Genomic DNA, 27,275 nt, shown 5'->3' on the forward strand with positions numbered 1-27,275 from the left:
TGAGCTTAATTTGGCAAACATTTGTGCCTGGGGCTGCGGGCGGCCTGGACCCAGCACTTGCAGCCCTTCACCCGGGTACCTGTCCATGTGCTGTCTAGTCAAGCTGCAGCTCTTGAAGGTTGTTTCCCATCCCCTGGATTATTCCCCCTCCATCCTAAGAAAATCAAATAAATCATCAGCCAGGAGGAGATGGGAAGTCCATAATAAGAAAGCAGAAAAGAGTGAAAGGAAGTCTTTAAGCCTCATCCTGCCTCCAGAAAAGGAGGAGAAATTGGAAGATTTGAACTGCAAGTTAGTTTTAGAAATTTTTGCCCTTCAGTTTCTTTCCAAATAAAATGTGATAATCTCCAAAAGACCTTTTATTGAAGTCATAATAACTAGGCTTTCTATAACTATGTCATGAATTAACGAAAGATTAAATTTTTAATTTGCTTTTAAATCATCATTAGTTTTATTAATATTAAAATTACTCTGCTCATGAATACCTTTTAGATGGGTTGCTGTGACACTGTGAACTAAGGGGAAAAATGTTATTTGCTAATGACTTTAGGTGACAATTCAATAGATCCTCACTTTTTGTTTAAAAACAGATAAAATAAAACCAAGAAGATGTTCATGAGACTACATCAGCATTTTGGAAACCTGAAGACAGAGGTGAGTGCAACTGGCCCAGTGGAACAACTCATGAGAAGTCTGTGGGTTTCATAGTAACCATCAATCCCACTCTCTAGAAAAGCTGTGCCACCAACAGACACGTCACAAGGAACCAGAGAATGAGAAGCAAAGTTTCCTGAACAGCCCTCTGGGAGAAAATGCACAGATCACCCATTCTTTTATTTAAAAAAAATTTTTTTTGGAGTAAGTATACCAGGGATTGAACTCAGGGTCACTCAACTACTGAGCCACATCCCAGCTCTTTTTTGTATTTTATTTAGAGACAGGGTCTCACTCAGTTGCTTAGCATCTCACTTTTGCTGAGGATGGCTTTGAACTCAGGATCCTTCTGCCTCACCCTCCTGATCCGATGTGATTACAGGAATATGTCACCATGCCCATAATCACTCATTGCTTTTAACCTTTTCTCAAGCCATCCAATGGTTAACAAATATTTTTCTGCAGCAAAGAGTTCCCAGGCACTGCAAAGCTGGCACATCAAAGGGCCAGGGGTTCCAATCTGCTCACCATCACTACTTATCACAAACTACCTAATCACCAGCTTGAAATCCTGGGTCCCACCAGACACCCCTGAGCATCTTCCCCTCTTGGCCTCCACACCCCACAGTCAGCACATTTGCTTCCAAAGGCCTCACCTTTCTCCAAAGCCACCAAGACGGTCATCCAACTGCCTTGTGACTGCCAGCCTGTCCTCTTGCTCATCTGTCCTCTACCCTCTGCCCTGTACTCTTTGTACAAAGCATATCTGGTTTTGCTCTTCACTTGCTTGAAACTAACTTTAAATCAGGGCTCAGACATCTGCAACCTGAAAGCATCCTGTCTCGCAGGGAGTCCAAGACCTGCAATGAGAACCCCTTGGTGAGCCTTCAGATATGTCCTTTCCTAAACTCATTCTAAGGCCAATAAATGTGGATTTCTGGGGGTGAGATTCAGGCACTAAGAAGTTCCCAGGTGACTCCAGGGACAGCCAAGATTCCACAGTTCTGTTCTCTGGTCAGATGACTGAAAAATGAGCACAGGTGTGCAAAAGTGCCTCTCCTCAGCATGTGGCCTTTGTTTTCCTCTTCCACCTCCATCCACTGCCACCAGAAATCCATGCACATCATTGAAACATTGATTACTAATTTTCCTATGTTTCAAAAGATATCAGATGCCAAAGATTTAATTGCCCATAACTCACATTGATAACACACTTACATTGTCCATACTGGCCTGCTTTTATTAAGTTTTTAGTTATTTCTCATAAACCTACCTTGAAAATTCAAGTGTAACAACTTTCATGGAAGTGTACGCTTTCCCCTGCCTCTTTCCACCTTTAGGAGTCCTTATTCTCTCGCTTTTTTTGAAGTTTTATTGCAGCTGTTAGTATTCCTAACATTATATGTGTATGTGTATGTGTTTGTGTGTGTGTGTACAAATGCATATAAATGTATAACATTTTAGTGATCCTTTAATTTAATAAAACTATTCTGTTGAATGTATCTGCATTCTGTGTAGTCTGGGAAAAGGTAAGGAGAGAGAGAATGGGAGAGAGATTAGTTTTGATGTGTTGTTTCATATTATGGGAGCAGACCATCGGAAATCTATGGCACTTTTCAGCTGGCTGGAAATTTAGGAAAAAGTAGATGCTGCAGTCTCAAGTCAATTCCATAAGTTAGCAGCTTGGAAACTCAGATGAGTCTTCTATGTTGCAGACTTGAGAAGAATCCTTTCTGCTTTAGGAACCTCAGTTCTTGCTCTTAAGGCTGTCAACTGATTAGATGAGGCCCACCTACACTATAAAGGGTGGCCTATGTTACTCAAAGTCAATGTTAATCACAGCTAAGAAGTATTTTTCCACATCTAGACTGATGCTTAACCAAACAACTTGGGACCATAACCTTGCCAGCTGGACACATAAAAATAGCCATCAAAGAGTTGTGGTCCTTAAACTCACCCACTGTGCTCACTGGTTTTGACTGGAGCCAGCCTGTGGATGTACCTGGTTGCCTTGCTCACTCTCTTGCTTATGCACTTTTGAGAGGTCTCCAGGTTTTTGCTGCTCTGAACCTCATTGTTATGATCTTTAGGCACAGGCCTCCCTTGTGTGAGACTGTCTCTGGTATATGTTCTGGGAATGTGGCTGCTGGTCACAGGGCATATTGGAGGTCAGTCCAGGGGTCACACCCAGCTCTCTTCCTAGAAGCAGCATCAGTTGCCACAGTATCCATCACATGTGAGATGTCCTTGGTCTAGTCTCCTTGGAGGTGTCCAGGAACTTTCTCATGGTCTCTTAGTTGTTGGCAATAAAACTTTCAGAAGCTATTTCATTATGAGGTCTGTATTTATTGTCATTGATAACGTTACATTCCTTTTCTGTGTTTGATAGTCCTTTGTATTCCTTTTTAAATTTTCTGGTCATATATTTTGGTCATTTTTAACTAGATTAATTATATTTTCTTACCAATTTGTAGGTTATATTTACATATTTTTAATTTTCAAGTGTGTTAGTTATATTGAAACTCTATCAGTTAGTTATATTGAAAATATTTTCTTAAATTTCTAAACATTTTTAGTTTAAGACATCTTTCTTCCCCCAGATAATCAAGCATTGATTACATTATTCTTGTATCCATTATTTATAAATGTAAATGACAATGTGTTTTTTAGTTTTTTGGGGTATATGGGAAAAATTAATCCTTGTGAAAATATTATTAACAATCACTCAAAATTGAGTACTACTTAAGTCAATGAACCATAAGTCAAACTTCAGCAATATGGTAAAAACTACTTATCTTTACATTCAAAGAAAAATGCATGAACTTCCTATAACAATATGGGCATATAATGTGAAAAACTCATACTCACTTTACATTATTCTGTAGCTAGTAACATCATGAGATGCTTTTAAAAGTCAGAAATATTGTACTATTTAGAAATACTCTGAATAGAAAAGGAATTAGCTGTAAATTTTATTCTCAAAATTGATCAATAAGGAAGAAAATATTAGTTTGGCAGACGAAATGTATCAAAAACAGGGTATTACTCATATATTCAGAAGATATGAACAGTATAGATTCATTTCTAGTTGATTCAATCCTATTTACACATTTAAAATTCAATATTACATTTCAATCTGTCAAGAAGCTGACCATATTTAGCACCAGAAAAGGAACTTGACTAGCTTCTGATCATGACCTCAATATCCTGGAATAGGAAAAGGAATTTCATGGAATCTAGATGCATTTATCAACACCAATTAATAAAAATTAATTCTGAAAAGTAATTCCTGAATGTCATCCATTCACAAATGAGTCAAAGGCATTAGGACCTTAACACTTGGTACTACTTGATTTTGTGAATTACTCTCCTACAGTGGTTTGTTTTCATCTTCTCCAAAGATTGTTACAGTTTCTGAACTAAATGAAGTAGGGTGGCTGAGTCTGTCTGCAGAACTTTGGTGTTGCAGTCTCCCTTCTGATTTAGGTGTAGTTTTATAGTCACTGCTGGCTTAATGTGTTGCCTGAGACTTCTGCTTGCAAGCTGGGTGAGTTTAAGGACCACAAGTGTTGTCACTCAAGGCTGTGGTAACTTGGAAGGCTGGGTGCCAATGCACCCAGAATAGTCCTGATCTCTTTTCTGTTGTCCAGGTAAAGCTTAAGCAATAATTTGTTCAGTTCTTCAGAGAATCCCAGAACAAAAACAGAGTCTTGGAAATCCATTTCAGAAATCATGAGCTTGGAGCTCTTGGTGAGCAGGTAGGTCAACCCTTCCACACCATGCTGCACAATGTTGCTGCTCATGTTGAGCTTCCTGGCGGCATCCTCGTAGACCTTGGGGATGTTCCCTCACCTCAGGAACTCCATCCAATCCACCCAAACTCCACCACCACTTCGGCAGGGAGGCCAGGTACTCCTTATGCTCTTCCAACAAAGTTCAGCAGCATCTTTGCTGGGCACCACTTTTCAGCCAGCAGCACCCTGGTCTTCCTGTTTAAGACATCTTTGGACCTACAGATGTCTTTAATTAAAAAAAATATATATATATCTTTTCGTTATAGTTGGACACAATACTTTTATTTTATTTATTTATTTTTATGTGGTGCTGAGAATCAAACCCACCACCTTGCACATGGTAGGCAAGCACTCCACCACTGAGCTCCAGCCCCAGCCCCAGATGTTTTTAATTTTATGTGCTCAAATTACTAATCTTTTCTCATGTGATCATTTGTTTTCATGTGTGTATTCTTAGGAAATATTTTGTAAGATCAAGTTTTAAAACCTATCCACAATATTTTCCACTAATCATTTTAAAATTTCCTTTTAAAATATTAACATGGTTAATATATCTAGAGTTAACAATGCATATGGAATGATGTGGGAATGCAAGTGTGTATTTTATATGTGGAAGGTCAATTCTCCAGTCCCATTTGTTAACTAATTATCTCTTTTCCTACTTTTCTATGATGCCATCTCCATCATGAATCCAAGTTATCCATGTGGACAGTTCTGCTTCTGGGATTCTTAAGAATGTGTTGATAAACTTGTGTTTTTATTCTATTGATAAATTATACTTGCTACATCGGTTTAGAATGTTTCTTTCCACTACAGAGTAAGAATTAAAAATATGATCATAAGACATCCACATGTATATATAAGGGTCCGGCGGAGCGTTGGAGGAAGAGACCACACAAGAGACTGGCTTCATGCAATAGGCAGGAGGGAGTTTATTGAACCAGTATGCTGGGGCTCAAGGCTCACTCAGGAAGGGAGAGCAGCCCAGAGCCCAGAGCAGAGGTCAAACAGAGCTTAAGTACACTTTTTGGGGAGGGCTGGGGGCTTTGCATACATCAGAACAAATCATCATGAGGCACGGGAAAATTGAGCAACAACTCTGAGACATGATTAGTACATTCATTGGCGGAAACAGATTGAGCAGGGGTGATTGGTCACTCGTAAGCGGGGTACACATTCAAACTGATTGGTTTTGGGGCCTGGATGCCTGCATGCCAAGCTACTCAGAGCCCTTAGCTATTAAACAACCAGAGGATCAGGAGAAATATTTACTGGGCAGTTTGGGTATTGTCCTAACAGCTACAGGGATTACAGGTCTTGGGGGTAGCAGAGGAATTTTAACAATACCTGGTCTTTTACTTTTTAACCCAGGCCTTGCAGTTTAGAAACTTTACAATGCCCGGTCTCTTACACTTTAACTCAGGCTTTGCAGCTTAGAATCAGCTTAGAAATTTTCCTTTACACATAGAAGGGTAATAATAGTAACCTGTGTGACAGAGCTTTCATTGGGAAGAATATATGTTGGACATAATTTTTTTTAATGTGGGAGTATCAGAACACAGCTTATAGAACCCACTCAACACTAAATAGCCATGAAGCAGAGACCTGTCCCCTACCAATGGACAGCTCTCTTTCTTTCATGACATCTATTCTGACCCTATGAAAAGTCTACCCAAGTAAAATAATTGCCACTTACTCAGTATTGTAAAGAGAGTTGTGAGAGACTCTGTGTCTAATAGAAGAAAAAATAGGCCTTGATCTTCACCATGTGGGATTAGACCCCAACTTCCTTAATAAGACTCTTACTGTACAAGAATTAAAACCAAGAATCAATAAATGGGATGGAATCAAACTAAAAAGTTTCTTTTCAGAAAACAAACAAACAAAAAAAAAACAATCTGTGAGGTGAACAGAGAGCCTACATCCTGGGAGCAAATCTTTACACCTCAAATATCAGATAGTGCACTAATCTCTAGGGTATATAAAGAACTCAAAAACCTAAACACAGAAAAAGCAAATAACCCAATCAACAAATGGGCTAAAGACCTGAACAGACACTTCTCAGAAGAGGATATACAATCAATAAATATAAGAAAAAATGCTCATCATCTCTAGCAATCAGAGAAATGCAAATCAAAACCACTCTAAGATATCATCTCACTCCAGTCAGAATGGCAGCTATTATGAAGACAAACAACAATAAGTGTAGGTGAGGATGTGGGAAAAAGGTACACTCATACATTGCTGGTGGGACTGGAAATTGGTGCAGCCAATATAGAAAACAGTATGGAGGTATGGAACCACCATTTGACCCAGCTATTCCTCTCCTAGGACTATATTGAAAGGACTTAAAAACAGCATACTACAGGAACACAGCCACATCAATGTTTATAGCAGCACAATTCACAATAGCTAAAGGAGGGGAAGGCAGGGATGTGGGGATAGGAAAGATAGTAGAATGAAATAGAAGTGAGGGAACGTGATGTCCTTCAGTGGATGAATGGATAAAAAAATGTGGCATATATACACAATGGAATTTTACTCAGCATTAAAAAAGAACAATACCATGGCATTTGCATGTAAATGGATGGCACTGGAGAAGATAATGCTAAGTGAAGTTAGTCAATCCCCCCAAAACAAATACTGAATGTTTTCTGATATAAGAAAGTTGACTCATGCTGGGGTTGGGAGGGAGAGAATGGGAGAAATTGGGTAGAGGGGTGGGAGAGAAATGGAGGGGGCAGGGGATTAGCAAGGATGGTGAAATGTGATTTATTAAGACTTGAATTGGGTGTCAACATACTTTATATAGAAATAGAAATACAAAAATTGTGGTATATATGTGTATTAAAAAAATAGCATTACCTTAGGTAGAGGGAAGTGAAAGGAGGGGAAGGCAGGGGATATGGGAATAAGAAAGATAGTAGAATGAAGCAGACATTATTTATTTATATATGTGTGACTGTATGACCAATGTGATTCTAAAATATGTACACTCAGAAAAAGAGAAATTATATCCCATCTACGTATGATATATCAAAGTATATAGGTGCATTCTACTGTCATGTATATCTAATTAAAACAAATTAAAAATTAAGAAAACGAGAGAATTGTGGCTTTGACCAATAGCATTGCTCCTGCATCTCCCAAAAGAGCAAGAGTGCATGGCTCTTGGAAAACTCCCTCTGCTGAGAAGCCTTGCTTACCTTCAGTCTGGTCCTCACAACTAACCTATTACACTGTTACCAAGAAAGCCTAATGTGTGCATGGGAGTGTGTATGTCATGAGGAATAGAACATTCAGACATTTAGATTGTATATTGCTTCCATTCTGCATTCTTCTTGCACACTACCCTAGTGTGTAATTTTGCAATGAATTTCCTCTTGCATTTTACTGAACATTTTTTTGTTGAGGGCCACAGCCGAGTCTGGATGACACATGGCATTTTGCTGGAAGGCAGTCCTTGAGAGGCGAATCCAGTGAGCCATTGAGATGATGATGGTTATGTTAAGCTGTGTATTCAATTGTATATAGACCTTTACTGTCCCACAATAGGGCTGCTCTTGCTGCCTAGGGCACCCTCTACTTTGGAGTTCCCATGGAGTTCTCACCATCTGAGAGAGTGGGGGCAGAGCCAGGTGGGGAGCTGAGAGAGTTCCAGGGGAGTGTTCCTGGAGTGCTGGTGGAATTCGGGCAATAAAGTTTCCTGTTTGAAGATACAAGTGCTTTGTGGCGGTTAGGTGATTTGTGCCCAGCCAGACTGCAGCAATTTTTAAATTCTTCAAAAACTCTGTGATTCTACAATGCTGAGTTGTTTTGTGGGCCTCTGTGTTTTCATGCAAAATGAGATGTCTAATTGATAGGAGGTTGCTGTTACATCAAAGTAATTTTGTACTTAATGTAATTTCTACATCTGCACCAGCATTATACTATTTTAATCAGAACAACTTTAGAATGACATTTGCTTAATTTATAATAATAATAGCTTAATAGTTAATTGATAGGCCAGACCCACTCCAGGTTCCTCTTCAGATTTCATGGTGTTTTAGCCTTCAAAATACTTTGTGGAGGGAGGATTAATGGGGATTGAATTTAGGGGCACTCACTCTACCATGGAGCCACATCCCCAGCCCTATTTTGTATTTTATTTCAGAGACAAGCTCTCACTGAATTGTTTAGTGCCTGCTTTTGCTGTGGCTAGCATTCAACTCATGATCCTCCTGTCTCTGCCTCCTGAGCTGCAGGCATTACATGTGTGCACCACCGCACCTGGCTACCTTAAAAATTCTTTTAAAAATGACCTAGACTAAGTCTTATATTGACAAATGTAGTATATGCCTTTATATATTTATGTTCTTTTGTATATCCCCTAATAAAATTTTATAATTTGTCTATTGAAGTCTTAAGTCTATTATTTGATTATTTAGGCAATTTCAGTCTCTGATACTATTGTAAATAGTATATCCTGTTCAATCACAATTTCTAATCATTTGCCACTGGAATATAAAACTTTAATTTACTTTTATACCTCTAGCTTTTATTCAGGAACCTTGAAAATTTCTATAGGTATTTCCAATAATCTTTCTGGAGATTACATTTTTTTTCAAAATATAAATAGTTTGGGTTGCAGATGTGGCTCTAGTGGTAGTGCGCTTGTGATACCGCTGTTGACCGGTGACAAGTCCTTGCTTCCCCGATGTTCTTGCTTCCCCGATGTTGAAGAATAACACCAAAGAAGCACGCTGAGGCAAGGTCAGAGTAGAAATTAGAAGTTTATTAAAGGACAGCAGAAAAGACTTCTCCCGGAGGAAGAAGGGGACCCAAGAGGTGGAATCCGTGGAAGTGCGGTTGTTTCCCCTTCTTATACTTTTGGGGATGGAATGTAGGTTGGAAGGCCCGAGGGGTGGGACACTTCTTTGTGATGGGCTATCTTTAAGTTTGCTGGGGGCTGTTCATTAACAATTCTTTGAGGTGGACTTTGGCCTAGGGCCTTTTTGGGACTTCATTAACATTCCATGAGTTGTCCTGTGTTTTCCCTGAGTCATTCCCAGCATGGCCTCCATTTTAGATTTCACTCAGTATTAGACCCGATTTACCTAACTACACTGACTACCTAACTTTAAATCTGGCTTCATTCCCCCGTCTAATTTGGGAACTCCTTACTGCTGTAAGGAAAGGGGGCAAAGAAGATCTTTCTGGCTTCTTCAGGCTGACAAAAGGGGCGATGTTGGGGCAAGTAGTTTGGAGTCCCCCTTTAAAAATCGGGTCTATCGAGTGGTCCATGATAGAAGTCTGATTGAGTAGTAACAGACTGGAAGGCCATCTGAGTGATGGGTGGTCTATAAGAGAAACAAGAATTTATTAGTACTGGAACCATATTGATGCAGCAATAAATCCCATAGCACAGGAATATGCCAATGAGTATGATGGCAAAGACAAAGACTAACAATGTTTTCCACCAGGAAGTACCAAGAACCAGGAGCTAAGATATTGTCTGCATGACAAAGTTTCTGAGGACATGGCTTCTATCTGAGCATGTAAATCTTTAAGGATATTTGTCACATTGCCAGAAATGTCAGGGATGTAAACACAACATTTAATTTTTAGGGTTACAGTTGTCCTTCCCTTAAGATATAGTTTAATAATTTAATATCATCTGATCTTGCAAAATCCTTTTACTAGTATGACCTGTGTCTAATAGAAATCTTTAATTCTGTTACCTAGGGCTGGATACTCATACTAGCAAACACCAAGCCTACCTGTGTAGGTTAGGAATATCTGTGGGCCTTAAACTAAAAACTACTCTGGCAGTTTCTTTTGATAGTTATCAGGCATTCCTGTCTGAGAATCTCTTTTTTTTTTTAAGAGGAGAGGGAGAGAGAGAGAGAGAGAGAGAGAGAGAGAGAGAGAGAGAGAGAATTTTTTTAAATATTTATTTTCAGTTCTCGGCAGACACAACATCTTTGTTTGTATGTGGTGCTGAGGATCAAACCCGGGCCGCACACATGCGAGGTGAGCGCACTACCACTTGAGCCACATCCCCAGCCCTGAGAATCTCTTTTGTAGCCTCCAGTTTACTTATTTATGGAAGTTTCATTTAACTATCATTATTATTAAAATGTCCAGGAATAGCTGTGTTTTGGCTTTGACTGTCTTTGCTAAGTGTTTAAGATGAAGCAAGTCAAACTGACTTTTGTTTCTACCTATTGTTAACAGTCAGCTGAGTTACCCTGGGAGTCCTCAGGAACTTCATAGCAGCTTCTCAGTTCTGCTAGTGCCATTTGCGCTAGGATGGGTCCAGGCCTTGCTTGACCATGTGGCTTCCCTCAGAAGCATCAGGGATGTCTCCCTTTTCTGATGACCCTCCTCTTCACAGCAAATGCACTGACTGGCTTCCTGTCCTCCACTGGTCTCATTAATCTCCCTGATCGGGAGGTTATGTGGCCTAGAGTTGCAGAGCCCTTTGAAGAAGTCCCCTATTCCCTGATTCAGACTGACTCAGAGGGCAAGAGCCAAATTTTTAATTTTAAAACTTAATCTTAAACATCCAGCAAAATAAGTTAACAGCCTTATATTAAGTGTACTGGGCTTTAATGTCTATCTCTCTATCCTGTAGGTGATAACTTCTTGTCTTAAATTAACCCAGTTGTGTGTTCTTAAATCAGTACCTCTGCAAAACATTAACAGGCAATCTTAAATCATTTATAAGAAAACTACAAGATAAAATTATCAAAAACATTTAGTTCATATAATAGCTACCTTGAATTTTGGTGGAGTATATCCCCTGTTTGAGATCCTGGCAATCGTGACAAAAACCAACTTTTGGACACAACTTTAAATGTACTGAAATCTAACCTACTTCTTTCATAGTCACTTTCACATGCAGTGAGATGGGACATAGAGCCTTATCTCAAGTAAGGTGGGGCTCTTCATAAATCTTAAATACTATAGTTCTGAAGCTGATCTTTGCTTTTTTTTTAAACATCATTTTACAAAGCCTACATAAATTGTTGCTCAAGTTCACATGAATATTAGCTAACACAACATAATATCACATCTAAAACATGAATTAAAGAAAGGCTGAAAGCTTTTAACCTTTTGTAGAAAAGTAGCAAAGTACTTTTGTGTTTTGCAATAAAACCTTTACATAGATTAGGCTCTCATTAACTTAAAAATACATTTAAATTGTATCTCAGTGTAAAAAGTAACACAGAACTTTACATAACTTATTGATAATAAGTACAGTTATAGAACACAAGTGATATAAATAAATTTCCAACATGTTTTTCTTTTAAGCCTAAAATTACCATACAATTTTAGAACACCAGCTTGATATAATACTCTTTCTAAAGCTTCTACCTTACAGACTTGTATACCTGGAAGATATGAACACCAATTACATTGATGTTTTTATATTAACCAAGTTTAGCTTTTAAAGAAATAACATAGCACAATTCTCTAAAACGACAGCACTTGTTTAACCAGCTGTTTAATGTCTTTAAGATTACTTTAATGTCTTTAAGATTACTTGCTCAAAAACTTACACAGACCTTCTTTATATCACTTACTTAAACCCTCTTAATTACTTAATCATATCGACTTTTATCTAGAAATCTAGAACCTTTTAGTTTCTCTTTTTATCTGTTAACCTCCTTCTGTTCACATTTTGAAACAATTCTTGTAAATTTTTTAATTTAAGCAGTTTAACATTTTATTAAGGCCTTTTTGAACACCTAGAAAAACTTATAAGCTTAATTTTAAAGACATCTTTACTTTCATCTGTTTACCCAATTTAAATTGAGCCATTTGAATCACGTGAATCAAAGATATTTGGATCCATTTTTAATTTTTCATGAGCACTCCTCATCTGTCAATTGTCATATCACTGCAGGATATATGGACATACACAGACATACGGACATACAACACGTAACGCAAGTGTAACACATAACACAAAAGGCCTTGCAGCTTTCTCAGGTGAAATCTCATTGTAATGTTTAAAAAAAACTCCAGTTGATCAAAAATAGAACTTATCAGAAAAACATTAGCTTGTCTGTAGAATAAAAATCATGAGCTCAAAAAAAAAAAAAAAACATAGAATCTAAGAAAAGACAAAAGTCCTAGAAAAAATTGACGGGCCAGTAATTAGTAAATGCCATACAATTTACTCTTTGGTTTAATCTAGTTTGAGTTCAGGTAAAAGACACCTTTACTTTTTTTTCCTTGGGCCTCAGATCTGTCTCCTACTGAGTGCTCCAGGCTTCTTCTATTTGCATATCAATTTAAGTCCTGGCTGAGGTCTGGAAGGAACTGGGAAAACTGGAATTTTGAGCAGAAATTTCATGTCTAAGGTATTTTAACCATAAGTCACAATTTTCAGGTTTGGAAGTGAAAATATGGTAAAAGTTTAAGATACAATTTACAAAATTTCACATCTTTATATCTTCCTACACTAGAAAAACTTGCTCACACAAAACTGAAAATAGGATCTTAATAATATAAAAGCTACCACAGAAGAAATTTTTTCAGGATCATTAAGCCACTTTCTTTGTTCTGAAGTTCCTAAAGTAGTATTAAGTTACATTAAATCGCCTGAAAAATTTTTAAGAGAACTACACACTACCATGTATATCCAAAATTAAGCTTTAAAAAATTTCTAAGACTGTTGCTATTTAATGTCATTTTAATAAGTCAGACCAACGTTTTAATTCAACACTTTTTTTCTAAATCTTACACACTGAGAGAAACAGATACCAAATCATAATTTACTATCCTTGCCCAAATCAATGCACTGTATACCTAGTGAAATCTCCTTAGGCTACCCAGTTCAAAAATTGATGAAAAAATAAAACTGAATGATTGGTAGTTACTTGCCAACTTGGAAGTAGAGTTCTTTTAATTTTCTATCCTAAGTATTTAAGTTCTCTGGCATGAATTACCTGAAATCACAAACTAAACAATTAACTAACCCCAACTTTTAACTGCAAGAGTATGTAATGCTTCAAACTCATTTAGATACCAGATGTTACAATGAAACATCTTTTAGACACACATTTAGCCTAGATTGTCCCCAAGAAACAATCTATAATAACCTTTAAAACAGACCAGATAAGAAAATATCTCTCCAGGTTTTGAACTTCCATTTAATTATGACTCTTATCAGTGGCACCTTAGATTTCCCCATGAGTGGACCAGATGTTCTCACATAGGGGCAACTATAGGTGTAAAATTAAGGGTCTCAGTGTGACTGACTTTACTGCTTTTAGGTGGAGTAATCCTTACAGTGCAGGGAAATTATGAGGAAATTTCCCCAAAGCGAAAATGGCTCTGGCAGCTGCTGGGAATTCCTCAGTTTCCCTTTCACTTGCAAGATTAGTTCCTTTGGATAGATCCAATCCTAGGCAATCTGGCATATCTCCTAACTTTCCAGTAGAGTCAGTTTTTATCTGCCTTAGGTCTTGAAGGGGGAAGGGGGTATGTACTTTGATCCGCCCAAATTTTTCTCTTGATTCTTTTTCCTCAGTGAGTTCAAGATTTTCTCTCTTCATGGCAGACATCATAGCTAAGTCTACTTTACACTGTTGGCATAATTTAGGATTTTCCCTTAGAGCAAAGAAAATCTGAACATACAGCATCTCACACCATTTCCTTTTTTGTAAATTTTATCAAACTGTAAAATTGTATTAAAATTGATATTTCCCTCTGGTGGCCAGGTTTCTCATATTTGAGGCCAGGCCAAGAAAATGAGGCACTTTTTCTTGAGCATCTGAGGTTCAAATTTATCCCAATTTTTCAATACGCAGGCTAGTGGTCCACCTGGTGTATTGGAGAGAGAGAAGCTCCCATCTGAGTGAGAAGAAAACAGGATTCAGGCGCCCACGCTGCACCAGAGAAAACTGTTCTCATTAGGGACATCTCCCTAAGTTTGAGCTTCCTAAACGGTCCAGAAAACCCGTCTCTCACCTTGCTTTGCCAAGGGGTTTCTGGTCCCCTTTAGCAAATTGCTAGGGTCTCAGTTTGCCCTGTGCCAGAGACCCTGGGAGGATTCAGACTTAAGGGCCTTACTGCTTTCCTCCCGACCACTAAAAACCCATTGCAAAAGAGAATCCTGTACTCTTTTGTTGTTGTCTTTGCTCTGTAGACTAAAGGAGCCGCCTAAGTGTTAAGGGATATCTACTGGTTGTAAGGTAGCAGATTACCGGAGGAGTTGATTCTAAAAATGCCTCTCTAGTAGCTTAAAGAACACAGCTCATTTTAAACATTGGGGCGGTAAAACAGACTAGTAAAAGTTACCTATGTATCTTAGGGAACCTGGGCAGATTTTACTGATTATCTCATGTCTTTCTCAGTCCTGCAACCTGAATTGCTAACATTTCTGACCTGCAAAGGAAGGGAAGCATCCAGGAGGGATTGGATGCGAGGTTGGGAGTGTTGCACGGCCCATAAGGAGGCAAATGTGATTGGGGCTTTCCCTCAGTGCCATTCATCTACCGATCACCCTAGATACCCATGAGGGCTGTCGGAAGGGGGCTCAAGAGAAAGGAACCTTAAGAATCCTCTGAGAGTAGCCCAGACCGGAATTCCGCAGTTGTTCCAAACTCCTTCCTCCACCTCCACGCATCCGAGGCAGACCGGGATTAGGGACACTGTGTACTCACGCCAATTGCTCTCCAGGCCCAGACAGAAAAGTTGGAAGCGGCTTTGGCAGAACCCAACATGCCTGCTCTGTATTGAACAGGTGATTGAGAGCTGCCTAGGCCGGGAAACCTCTCACCCGAGTCTTGAAGAGTGGCGGCTGCACTAATTGCGTTTAAGTAGCCGCCGGGTGCCCACCTTACCTCCAGAAAGAAAGAGAGAGAAAGATGCACCTCAAACAGACATGGGGTGCATACACTTACCTCGGTGTAGAATCTCGGTATGGGACCTCCAATATGATACCGCTGTTGACCGGTGACGAGTCCTTGCTTCCCCGATGTTGAAGAATAACACCAAAGAAGCACGCTGAGGCAAGGTCAGAGTAGAAATTAGAAGTTTATTAAAGGACAGCAGAAAAGACTTCTCCCGGAGGAAGAAGGGGACCCAAGAGGTGGAATCCGTGGAAGTGCGGTTGTTTCCCCTTCTTATACTTTTGGGGATGGAATGTAGGTTGGAAGGCCCGAGGGGTGGGACACTTCTTTGTGATGGGCTATCTTTAAGTTTGCTGGGGGCTGTTCATTAACAATTCTTTGAGGTGGACTTTGGCCTAGGGCCTTTTTGGGACTTCATTAACATTCCATGAGTTGTCCTGTGTTTTCCCTGAGTCATTCCCAGCATGGCCTCCATTTTAGATTTCACTCGGTATTAGACCCGATTTACCTAACTACACTGACTACCTAACTTTAAATCTGGCTTCACTTGTGGGAGGCACTGGGTTCGATCCTCAGCACCACATTAAAAAAATAAAATAAAGATATTGGGTCCATCTAAAATTTAAAAAATAAAAAATAATATTAAAAAAATAGTCATCATTTGAAAATAATGCAAGTTCAAGCTTTCTATATTTTAGTATTCCATTCTTCTACTTTCTTTTATTCTCATTATATTTTACTCATGAGGATCTCCAATACAAATTTGATTAAACATGGTGATACTGGGTATGATTATTCTGATTTTAAAGTAAGAAATTCTAGGGAGGAGAGATGTTAGCAAGAAGTCTGACTAGAAGCCCTACCATCCTTCCTCCCACAAAGACAACTCCCAAAATAAGCAATGCATTTTGGTGAGGTTAAGTGAAGAGAGCCTCAGAGCACATCTAAGGATCAGCAGAAGCCAGATAGAGCATGGGAACCTGGGATGTTCACACAGAGAATAGGACACACTTAATGTCTGACACGCCATCAACAGCCAGGAGCAGCTCAGAACAAGGTGTTAGACCACGACGCAAGAAAAGACCACTGACTCCAATTAAAATCAAATTAAAGCAAGCTTATTATTTTGACCGGCCGGGCTGCCTTGCCCCTCAAAATTGTGTGAGCCAAGGACAGCCCCGAGGCTTCTTTGTGGCCCAGTTTTATAGCCCAAAAAGTTACACAAAGGGGGGTTACAGATAACAACACTCTGAAGAGCATAACACAAGTTTACATTTTTGCTGGCCCTGGCATCAGAATTTATGGAGATCTTAGAAACTCATAGAGGGTCGTTATCTGGCCAGGGAAGGCCAGAATTTATGAGGTGTCACTAAGGTTTAGGAAAATGTTGTTATATGGTCAGGGAAAACCGGGCCTAAGTGAGTTCAGGGCACGGGCAGGCATTCCAATCAGCTTTACAACATCAACTAATGGCCAGGCCATACAGACATCCTGATATTTTTACAGAAAACAGAAATGAATCCTTCATAACTTGTGACAAGCTGGCTTCTGATCTAATGAGATAACTAGGCTAGGTATATCATTCCCCCCTTTTCTGATGTGTCCCTTTCAAATCTTTGATAGGGAGCAACCAGTAATGTCAGCAACATATGTTAATACTGTCGGCGGTACATAACAGAATTGAGTTGTAGCCCTATAAACCTGAGCACATAGTTAATAATGCATGGGACAATAACTAATAGGAGAAGAATACAAATTATAGGACCTGCAAGAGAAGTTAACCATGGAAACCAGTTTTCTAGGTCTGGCCAAAAGTTGTCCATTTGAATCTTGTTTATTTCCTTTTTCATTTCATCTATCTGTTGTTGAATAACATTAGAATAGTCAGTAATATTAAAACAGCACATGCCTGGGAATTGTTGGCAGCCCAAATGATGTTTCAGTAGCAGAAAGTCAGTAGCTACTCTATTTTGTAGTACTGAGGTTCGGAGTTCTTTCATCTCTTGATTAATTTCTGCTAAAACTTGTGCTGTAAGGTTAGCTGTTTTGCTAAAACTACAGGCTAATTTAGTGATTTCTCTTTGAATTCCTACCATTAGTCCCGGGACTGGTAGAATAAAAGCTGCTGCAATTGCAACGTCTAGTGGATCCAGAAGGATTACATTGTCATTGCAATTGGGGGACAGACTTCGGATAACTCGGTGGGGAGATGCCAGGGATGGCAGTAAAGGAAAAATCCTCCCAACAGAGCAGATTCCAGAGAAATTGGTAGGCAACGCTTGGAAGGTTGTCTTATTACAGAGAAAAACCCATCCTGTAGGAAGTCTTTTGCCATTGGGTAGGGAGATATATTGTTCAATAGAACAATTTGGTGGGGATCGAGGAAGGGTGCAGTCTATGCATAGACAATGTTTCTGGACAATTAGTGAAGCCAGCAAGGCTGACTCTGTATGAGACACAGGCCAGTTTTGCTGTGTAACTCTATCCCCAGTCACCTTAACATAGTCATCATATTTTATAGACAGGCCCATAAGATTATTAGCTAACAATTGATAGACTGAACTTCCTTCTTGTATGCAGAAGGAACTTTTGTTCATAGTATCAACAGCCAATTTGTAGCCAGAAGTTCTGGTTATTTACAGACTCTAGGGGGCTCACAGAAACATCCACATTTAAAGTGGCACTTGAATAGACAGTATCCACCAGGGCTCCCTTTTTAAGCTTAACACAGGAATATTGCCCTGAATCTCGTGGGTGAGCTGAGTATTTATAGATTCCAAAGTTTATATTACCTCTTTGGGACTGATCTGTGAGGTTTTTCCATGGTCCCTCCCTGGACACCTGACTAAAAACTTCTTGGTTTTCTTTATACCATCTGATAGGGCCAATTATTGGATCCTGACAGGAGTAAGTGCAATTTAATATTAGTGGGGATCCTGCAATGGCAGGTCCTACCTGGGCTACAGAAGGGGTGCAAGGTTCCTTGAAACTGGCATAGCTAAAACCCAAGAATACATATGTATTACAACAAGTGAAAAACATTAGCATAATGTTTACAATGACAAGGAAAAAAATGAGAAGTTAATGACAAAACATTAACCCTTAGAAATTTTAATTTTAAAGGGTCCACGTTTAGTCACTTTCCACCTTTGGTTGCTTGATTCTCCTCCAGTGGGTTCTGCAGGTGCCTTCTTAAGCTGTGAAAGGTGAATCCATGCAGGAATGCCAGCAACTTTGACGGCAGTGGGAGTGCGGAGAATCACGATGTAAGTGCCTTTCCACCTGGGTTCAAGACTGTTGGTTTTTAACCGTCTTATCAGCACAGCTTCTCCAGGCTGGAATGAATGATCAGGCGATCTGTGTCCGATGGGTTGAGCAGCCTGGACCTGAGGAAAGATCTTATCCATGATTAGTTGTAACCCTTTAAGTGCCTCTGAGACTGGAATGTCTCCCAGCAGATCTAGATGTATTCTGGGAACCATAGGCGGTGGCCACCCATACATTATTTCATAAGGGGTAAATTTTTCCCCGATAAGGAGTACAATGGGCCCTCAGCAGGGTAAAAGGCAGGAGATCAACCCAGTTACCACCAGTCTCAAGAATTAATTTAGTCAGTGTTTCCTTCAATGTTCTATGCATCCTTTCTACTTTCCCTGAGCTTTGAGGATGATACATACAGCGTAATTTCCAGTTTATATTAAGGGCCTTTGAAATCAATCGAGATAATTTGGCCGTGAAGGCCGGGCCATTGTCAGACCCCAAAATTAGAGGGAGGCCAAATCTAGGAACAATCTAAGTTATTAGCTTTTTAACTACTATTTGTGCTGTTTCCGTCCGGGTTGGAAAAGCCTCTACCCAACCTGAGACAGTATCAACAAAGACTAACAAGTATTTATATCCATATAGTCCAGGTTTAATTTCAGTGAAGTCTAGTTACCAAAATTCACCAGGTACAGTACCTTGACTCCTGTTTCCTTGTGGAAGTTGGTTCCTTTTAGCATTTACCTATGCACATGTCATGCATCAATTTGAGATATCTTGAAGCATCTCTGGATGTCCTGGTAGCCAGACATAGGGTGAGATCAATTCTGACATCTTCTTGGGGGATAAATGCATGGCTTGATGAAGATTAGTTAACCATTTTCTCCCTAGTAGCTTAGGTATGCAGATTTTTTTTTATCTGGGAGGGTCCACCAGCCATGACAGTTTTGCTGGGCCCCCATTGAGGAGTATGAGTTTATTTCTTCTGTAGTATATGACAGGGCCTCTTCCCAAAATTTAACTGGAAATTTTGGATAATTGGAGAGTTCTAGGACAGCTTGGCATTTTGGCTCTCCAAGGGCTATTTCCCTGGCTGTTTGATCTACCAGGTTGTTACCCTGGGTCTGAGGACTATCGTCTTTGTGGTGTCCAGGCCAGTGGATAATAGTCAATTTGTCTGGTAACCAAATTGCCTCCAGTAGTTCAAGAATTTCTTGTTTATTTTTGATGGTCTTGCCATCTGAGGTTAGAAGTCCCCTTTGTTTATATATTTGTCCATGCACATGTGCCGTAGCAAAGGCATAATGGCTGTCTGTGTAGATATTCACCCGTTTTCCTTTTGCTCATCGCAATGCCTGTGTCACAGCAATGATTTCTGCTTTCTGGGCTGATGAGCCCCTGGGCAGAGCCTGGGCCCAAATAATTTCTTTTTGACCTGTGACTACAGCTGCCCCTGCATACTTTATTCCATCCCCGGCATAGCTGCTGCCATCGGTGTAAAGGTCTGCGTCTCTGACGGTGAGAGGAATGTCAGTCAGGTCTAGTTGAGTACCTTGGATGACATCCAGCATCTCTGAACAGTCATGAATTGGCTCCTCTGGATTGCTGTCCGGCAGCAGGGTTGCTGGATTGATGGCCAGGGATTTACTGAAGGTTAATCTGTCTTTATCTAGGAGTAGAGCTTGATATTGAGTGAGGCGGGCATTTGACATCCAATGATTTGTGGCATCCCTCAATAGAGCTTCCACTGCATGAGGGGCAGTCACAGTTAGAGTCTGCCCTAGGGTAAGCTTGTCTGTTTCCTTCACCAGAAGTGCAGTAGCCGCTATGGCTCGTAAACAAGGGGGCCATCCTAACGCTACTGGATCCAGCCTTTTTGAAATGTAGGCAATAGGCCTTTTCCATGGCCCTAGATTTTGGGTAAGAACCCCTTTTGCAATGCCCTTTTTCTCATGAACATACAGATGGAAGGGCTTAGAGATATCAGGGAGGGTTAGGGCTGGAGCCTGTGCTAGGGCCTTTTTTAGATTTTTAAAAGCTAATTCATTTTATTCAGTCCAAACTAAGGGTGAGTTGCCCCCTGCAGTTGCAGTATATAAAGGCTTGGCAATCTCAACAAATCCAGGTATCCAAAGATGGCAGTACCCAACTGCCCCCAGGAACTCCCTAACTTGCCTTTTAGTAGTTGGGATTGGGATCTTCATTATGGCCTCTATGTGGGCTTGGGATAGCAGCCTTTTCCCTTCCCTCAGTTCATATCCTAGATAAGTAACTCGAGGAGAATAGATTTGTGCTTTCTTTTTGGAGACTCGGTACCCCAATTGAGCCAAGGTTCTCAATAAACCCTGGGTGGCCCTTAAACAGTCCCTTTCATCCCTTGCTGCTAGTAAAAGATCATCCACATATTGGAGCAAGGTTATCTCGGGGTACTCACTGTGGAAGAGGCTCAAATCTTTGTTGAGTGCTTCATCAAAGATGGTGGGGGAGTTCTTAAATCCTTGAGGTAGTCGAGTCCAGGTTAGTTGTCCTGATACCCCCTGTTCCAGGTCAGTCCATTCAAATGCAATGATGGGCTGACTCAGTTTTGACAAAGGAATGGAGAAAAATGCATCTTTCAGATCTAATACAGTGTAGACTGTATGTTCTGGTGGCAACATACTGAGCAAGGTATAAGGGTTTGGGACGGTTGGGTGTACAGTTTCCACCCGTTTGTTTACTTCTCTTAAGTCCTGTACCGGTCTGTAATCATGAGTCCCAGGCTTTTGGACCAGCAGCAAAGGGGTGTTCCAGGTTGATTGGCATCTAATTAGTATTCCCTCTTTTAGGAGACGTCTGATATGAATTTTGACGCCTTCTCTGGCTTCAGAGCTAATGGGGTATTGTCTAACCCAAATGGGCATAGCCCCAGAGGTTAGTTGGACTACGACTGGTGGCACATGTTTAGCTAACCCCGGAGGGTTATCTTCAGCCCGAACTGCAGGAATTTCTTGGATTAATAGTTTTTTCCATTTTTTCCTCTGAAGCTTGGATAGGATTTTTGAGAAAGCAGATATTCCTCACTTAATGGGCATGTTATAGTTAAGGCTCTTGTAGGACTCCCCAATTGTAGTGTAGGCATCTCCCCTGAAAATGATATAGTTGCCTGAAGTTTGCTTAGAAGGTCCCGCCCCAGCAATGGGAAAGGGCATTCAGGGATAATAATGAAAGAGTGAGTCACTGTTCCTTGTCCTACATCAACAGTCTGATCTGTGGCCCATCTATAATTTTTAAATTCTCCTGTTGCCCCTTGTACTTCCATAGTTTCATTAGAGAGGGGTCCTAGGGGCTTCTGTAACACCGAATATGAAGCCCCTGTATCCACCAAGAAATTTACAGGTTGGCTCCCAATTGTGAAGGTTACCATTGGCTCTCAGGAGCCTAGTTTGAAAGAGCCATGGTCCCCCTATTCTTCTAAAGTTAGAGCTGGTTTTGGCTGAGGGGCTCCGGTCTGCAGCGGGGGAAAAGTCTTTTCAATTTCATTGGGGGCACTGATTTTTCCAGTGTCCATATTCCCGGCAATAAGCACACTGATCTATTTGGAGGGGAGTCTGTCTTTTGCCCCTGCCATGTGCTGCCTGCATCTGTCTGGAATTGAAAACTTTGGGAGACCTTAGTGCAGCTATTGTGGCCCTATTTACTTTCCTTATCAGTAGATCATCCTGGCTCTCTCTGTTTTCGAACAGCTTTTGGGCTATCTCCAATAATTCTGACCTATTCTTCCCTGCAAAGCCATCTATCTTTTGAATCTTTTTACGGATGTCTGGGGCTGACTGAACTACAAAAGCCAGGTTAATCACCTTCAGATTTGTCGGGTCCTCAGGATCTATAGGAGTATATAGACGGTATGCCTCTAGGAGCCCTTCGAGAAATGCTGAAGGCGATTCGTTTGGGTTTTGTTTCACCTCTGCTACTTTAGAAAGATCGGTGGGCTTGCGAGCTGCCCTCCTAAGACCATCTAATAGAGCCTGGTGGTAATCGCTTAGTGCTCTCCTACCTTCAGCCGTTCCATAATCACAGTCTGGTCTTCTTTTAGGTAAAGCCAAGTTGATTACTTCCATTTTCTCGTCATGCGTAAGAGAGTTTATTCCAGGCAGCGCTTTAGCTGCTTCTGCCAGGATTCGCTCCCTTTCCTCCGTAGTGAAAAGGGTATGCAGAATCTGTTGGCAGTCATCCCAGGTGGGGAGATGATTAAAAAAGACAGAATCAACCAGGGAAATCAGGGAACTAGGATCCACACTAAATGGGGGATTCTGGTTTTTCCAATTGTAGAGATCCGTTGTGGAAAACGGTACATATATATAACGCCCTTCTGGAACCTGGCGGAGAGGAAGGACATGGGTGGAGTCACCTCTTCCTCTGGGATAGAAATAGAAACAGTGCCTGCAGGTCTGCCTGGGGAGGGGATAGAATCAGGCCTTCCATAGGGGCGACCCTGTCGGGTATGGGGAGGGGATAGAACAGGGGCTGGCTTATTTGGGGAAGTGATAGCAGAGGAGTGGTGGAATGAGGTAGTTGCAGAGGCTCAGGGGAGGGGGAGGGAGGCGGTGGTGCAGTTTTTGCAGCTGTCTCCATTGTTCCCGCATCAGCAGCAGGAAGATAAAGAGGAGCCCCAGTGTAGGGGGGGAGGGGGGGAGGAGGAAATCTTCCTGAGAATCCTGTAAAACAGGGTTCTTAATTGAGGGCTCCTGGGAAGTTTTTTTGGTCACAATCAGGGCCTTCCCTCCCTGTCCATTCCGGACCATACAAACCTTCATCCAAGGGGGTGGATTAGTTGTTGCTTCTGCCCAGGGTAGGATATATCCTATTTGATCTGGGTGGCCAGGGTTGCCAAGAGTGGCATTAGTTACAGCCCATGCCACCTGGGGATCAAAGGTGCCCTCAGGGGGCCAGCCAACTCCAAAAGTGGGCCATTGTGCCTCACAGAAAGTTCGGAGGCAATTCTTGGTGATGGGATAATCATAGCTCTGCTTAACAAAAGAGGGGTAAAGTTTATCAAAATTCCTTAAAACAGTACAAAGGGCTATCAGGCTTACTTGCTTTATTACCCATTTTGACGTCCACTTTCCTTAAGTTTCACCACAGAAGTCACACAACAAAAGACAGAAAAAACATATAGAACACAGAACAAAACACAAGGAAACACAAACCCGGCACCGAAACAGAAAAACAGAGGAGCAATGCAACGTCTTGCTAAAGCTCCGGGGTAGGAGTGCGTGCGTGCCCGTTGGCACCTCTCTACCCTTCCAGAGGAATTCCCTACAGAACAGAACAGAAGACAGAATGATTTCTCATTACTGTCCGGACAGGAGTATATGTGAGCCTCACCAGGCCACCTCTCTGTCGTCAGAAGAGATCTCCCTTAACCGGATACCAGATGTTATAAAGGCGCCACTTACCTATGGAGGCCTCCTCCACCAGATGATTACTAATTGTTTTAGTGCAGCAGTTCACTCCAGCTATCTGAGGACCAAAGGCTCACCCTGGGGCCTTGGAATGACTCAAGGTGTGCACCCCCTAGAGTGGCTCTCCAGCCCGGAGCCCAGGAGCGAAGGTCCGACTTCAGAATTTCCAGCAGCCTGATATTGCAGTCTGGTCCTGCAGTTTGATCTCGCTGGGGCCTCCAAAATGTTAGACCACAACGCAAGAAAAGACCACTGACTCCAATTAAAATCAAATTAAAGCAAGCTTATTATTTCGACCGGCCGGGCTGCCTTGCCCCTCAAAATCCTGGGAGCCAAGGACAGCCCCGAGGCTTCTTTGTGGCCCAGTTTTATAGCCCAAAAAGTTACACAAAGGGGGGTTACAGATAACAACACTCTGAAGAGCATAACACAAGTTTACATTTTTGCTGGCCCCGGCATCAGAATTTATGGAGATCTTAGAAACTCAGAGAGGGTTGTTATCTGGCCAGGGAAGGCCAGAATTTATGAGGTGTCACTAAGGTTTAGGAAAATGTTGTTATATGGTCAGGGAAAACCGGGCCTAAGTGAGTTCAGGGCACGGGCAGGCATTCCAATCAGCTTTACAACATCAACTAATGGCCAGGCCATACAGACATCCTGATATTTTTACAGAAAACAGAAATGAATCCTTCATAACTTGTGACAAGCTGGCTTCTGATCTAATGAGATAACTAGGCTAGGTATATCAAAGGGAGCCTCCTCCCTGTGTGGACTAATCAAGCAAGGGGACCCCAGCAGCTTCCAACAAAACCTTAGACACCTTCCATACTCACTACTAGGACTCTTGTATTCTCATGCCACTCAGCTCCCTTGAGGGGACTGCCTGGAGTCCACACATCTGAGCTCCCAGAAGAAAAGGAGGGACTGTGTACCTGACTCTTGTGGCCAGCACAACTATTAGACCATGGCACCTGGGGACTGGAAATACTGCTGGATTGTGTCTTGCTTAGGTGACAAACAGCCATGGCACCCCACCTTCCCTGAGACTTAGGCACTGCTAAACCACCCACACTTGGTGTCCTGCCACTCCTGAGCTCAGCCCCTGTCACAGCCTACCCCATGGGGCCAGGCTGCAGTGAAGCCACACATCAGTGCTCCCAGGCTCTCCTGCACCCTGCCCCTCAGAGCCTGGGCTGGGACTGTATGCTGCCTCCTGGAAGAGGCATCTGAGTGCCCACAGCAGTCATAACCCACATCTGACTGAAGTTTCACATCACTTCTTGGGACCTAGCTGAGCAGCCAGACTTGCAAGGGCTGAGATGAATGTAGTGCCATGGGTTCAGAAAACAGCATTGGCTAAGCTGCATCCTGACCCTACAGGTCAGAAAACCCTACAACTCTGGGTAAGACCAAGGACCCTGCAATGCTGGAACTGTGTGAGCTTCCTAGACCTTCCAGTCCTAGAACTGGATAGGCCTCTGTGGGGGGCTATTGCTCTGAGTGACCAGCATTTTCCTTCCCTGATTGGTTGTGGCTCTGTCAGTCACTTCCAGTGATCTTTCCACATTCAAAGTGGCCCTAGATTGCTGCCCTCATCCTGGAAGTAGCAGAATGTGTCTTCATGCTTAGGCATGCCTTCCTATAACCCCAGGGGTCAAATTACCTTACCCGTCCTTGTAACCCTGCCCCTCTTGACCTTTTTTGGATGGAATTTTCTAAAGAATGAGGGTCTCCCCAGTAAAAGTCCACTCATGGACATGTTCACTCTCACCAACCCCTCATGACATTTCTTGCTCTCCCATTTGGGGAGCTTGAGGCAGAGGAGTTGTCCTGACTGTTTTATTTGGCATCCTAGGAAATTCACTCAACCTTTAGTTTGGCTGCCTGTTCTGCTGGGGGCAGCAGGCCTCCCAAGATTCTGCAGTCCTGGAACTGGATAAGAATCCTAGACCCTACAATGAAGTGATCTCCCAGAACCCTGCAGTTCTGGAACTGGGTGAGTTTTCTGGACCTCCCCCCATTCCTGGAACTGGGTGACCCCCAAGCTGCTGCTCCCTAGAGAGGAGTCATTATATATATTTGTTTCCCTTCCCTTGGAAGTGCAGCACTGTGGGAGTCCATCCTTGAACTGACTGAGTTTACTCCCTGGCTAGGTGTGAGGTGCTCAGACAGTTTTAATGTGGCAGAGCTCTCCCCACCCTTCTTGGATTTGAGAGGTTTTCCATGTGGAGGTGTGTCTCACCACTGCTCCAAAGATCCAATCATTGCGCCTGACCTTGCCACATTGCCCCCCCTTGACCTTCTTTGATTGAAATTTTCCCCAGAATTTTTTGTTTCCCAATAAAAGCCCTCTCCCTAGTGTGTTCTCTCTCTCTCTCTCTCTCTCCCCCCACCCTTCAGTAAAACCTCACTGCCTCCCTGGGGAGCTTGAGGCTGAGGGTTCAAGGAGCCATCCCAGAGCTGGTTTAAAGGTAAAATGGTGTCTGTGTCTTTAATTTAAACTCCCTGAGGCTTTCCCACGTGACCAAACTGTTCACACCATCTACACTGGCTGTGGAGTAAATAGCACCACAAACTCTTCTTGCAATCACAAAATGAGGAAGGGCCAACTCTTATGTAGATCAACTAGGAGTTCCTTTGAGTTTGTTGAGATGAAAAGTGCTTAGAACAGTACCTGACCTAATAAATTTTCAGTACACTTCACCATCACCTGGTTAAGATCAACCTTTCTTACTCTCAAAATGAACTTAAATACATTATTGTTCCATTCTAATGACATATATGTTTTCACTGGTTGATAGTCCAGGTAGAAAAGTATGTAAAGTGATTTATAAGTCAAAATATTTCATACAAAAGGATTTTTTTGGGGGGAACTGGAAATTGAACTAAGGGACACTCAACCATTGAGCCACATCCCCAGTCTTATTCTGAATTTTATTTAAAGACAGGGTTGCTAAGAGTTTCGCCATTGCTAAGGCTGGCTTTCTACTTGAGTTCCACCTGTCTCAGCCTCCCAAGCTACTGGAATTACAGGCATACATCCAAAGGAATGTTTTTAACCAAACCCTCATAATGTCAAGAGAAAATACATTGAAATTAAAAATATCTTAAGCACGCGTTTCTTAAGACCATTATAAAAAATACAAAAAAGATTAAAATTGAGATAAAATAAAAATTTATAAAGATAAAGTTAAGGAGTTAAAAGCTATCAAATGTATTAAAATCATCTAAAGTCAAAGAAGACATAATTTATCTATATAATTTAAACTATAATATTA

General features: G+C 41.5%; 2 pseudogenes across 2 annotated transcripts in view; one reads left to right on the top strand and one right to left on the bottom strand.

Moving 5' to 3' along the window:
* Positions 1 to 27,275, top strand: part of LOC308655491 (rho GTPase-activating protein 29-like) — a 631,986-nt pseudogene that overhangs the window by 482,901 nt on the left and 121,810 nt on the right. The gene's annotated exons all lie outside the window — the stretch shown is intronic.
* On the bottom strand, positions 4,000 to 6,089 carry LOC308656784 (COMM domain-containing protein 2-like; annotated as a pseudogene). Its single transcript has 2 exons — positions 6,065 to 6,089; positions 4,000 to 4,577 (listed from the first exon to the last, which is right to left on the bottom strand). The product of its transcript is annotated as a COMM domain-containing protein 2-like (transcript).

The sequence above is a fragment of the Spermophilus citellus genome (genome assembly GCF_964194105.1).
Source record: "Spermophilus citellus genome assembly, chromosome: 9".
Classification (NCBI taxonomy): Eukaryota; Metazoa; Chordata; class Mammalia; order Rodentia; family Sciuridae; genus Spermophilus; species Spermophilus citellus.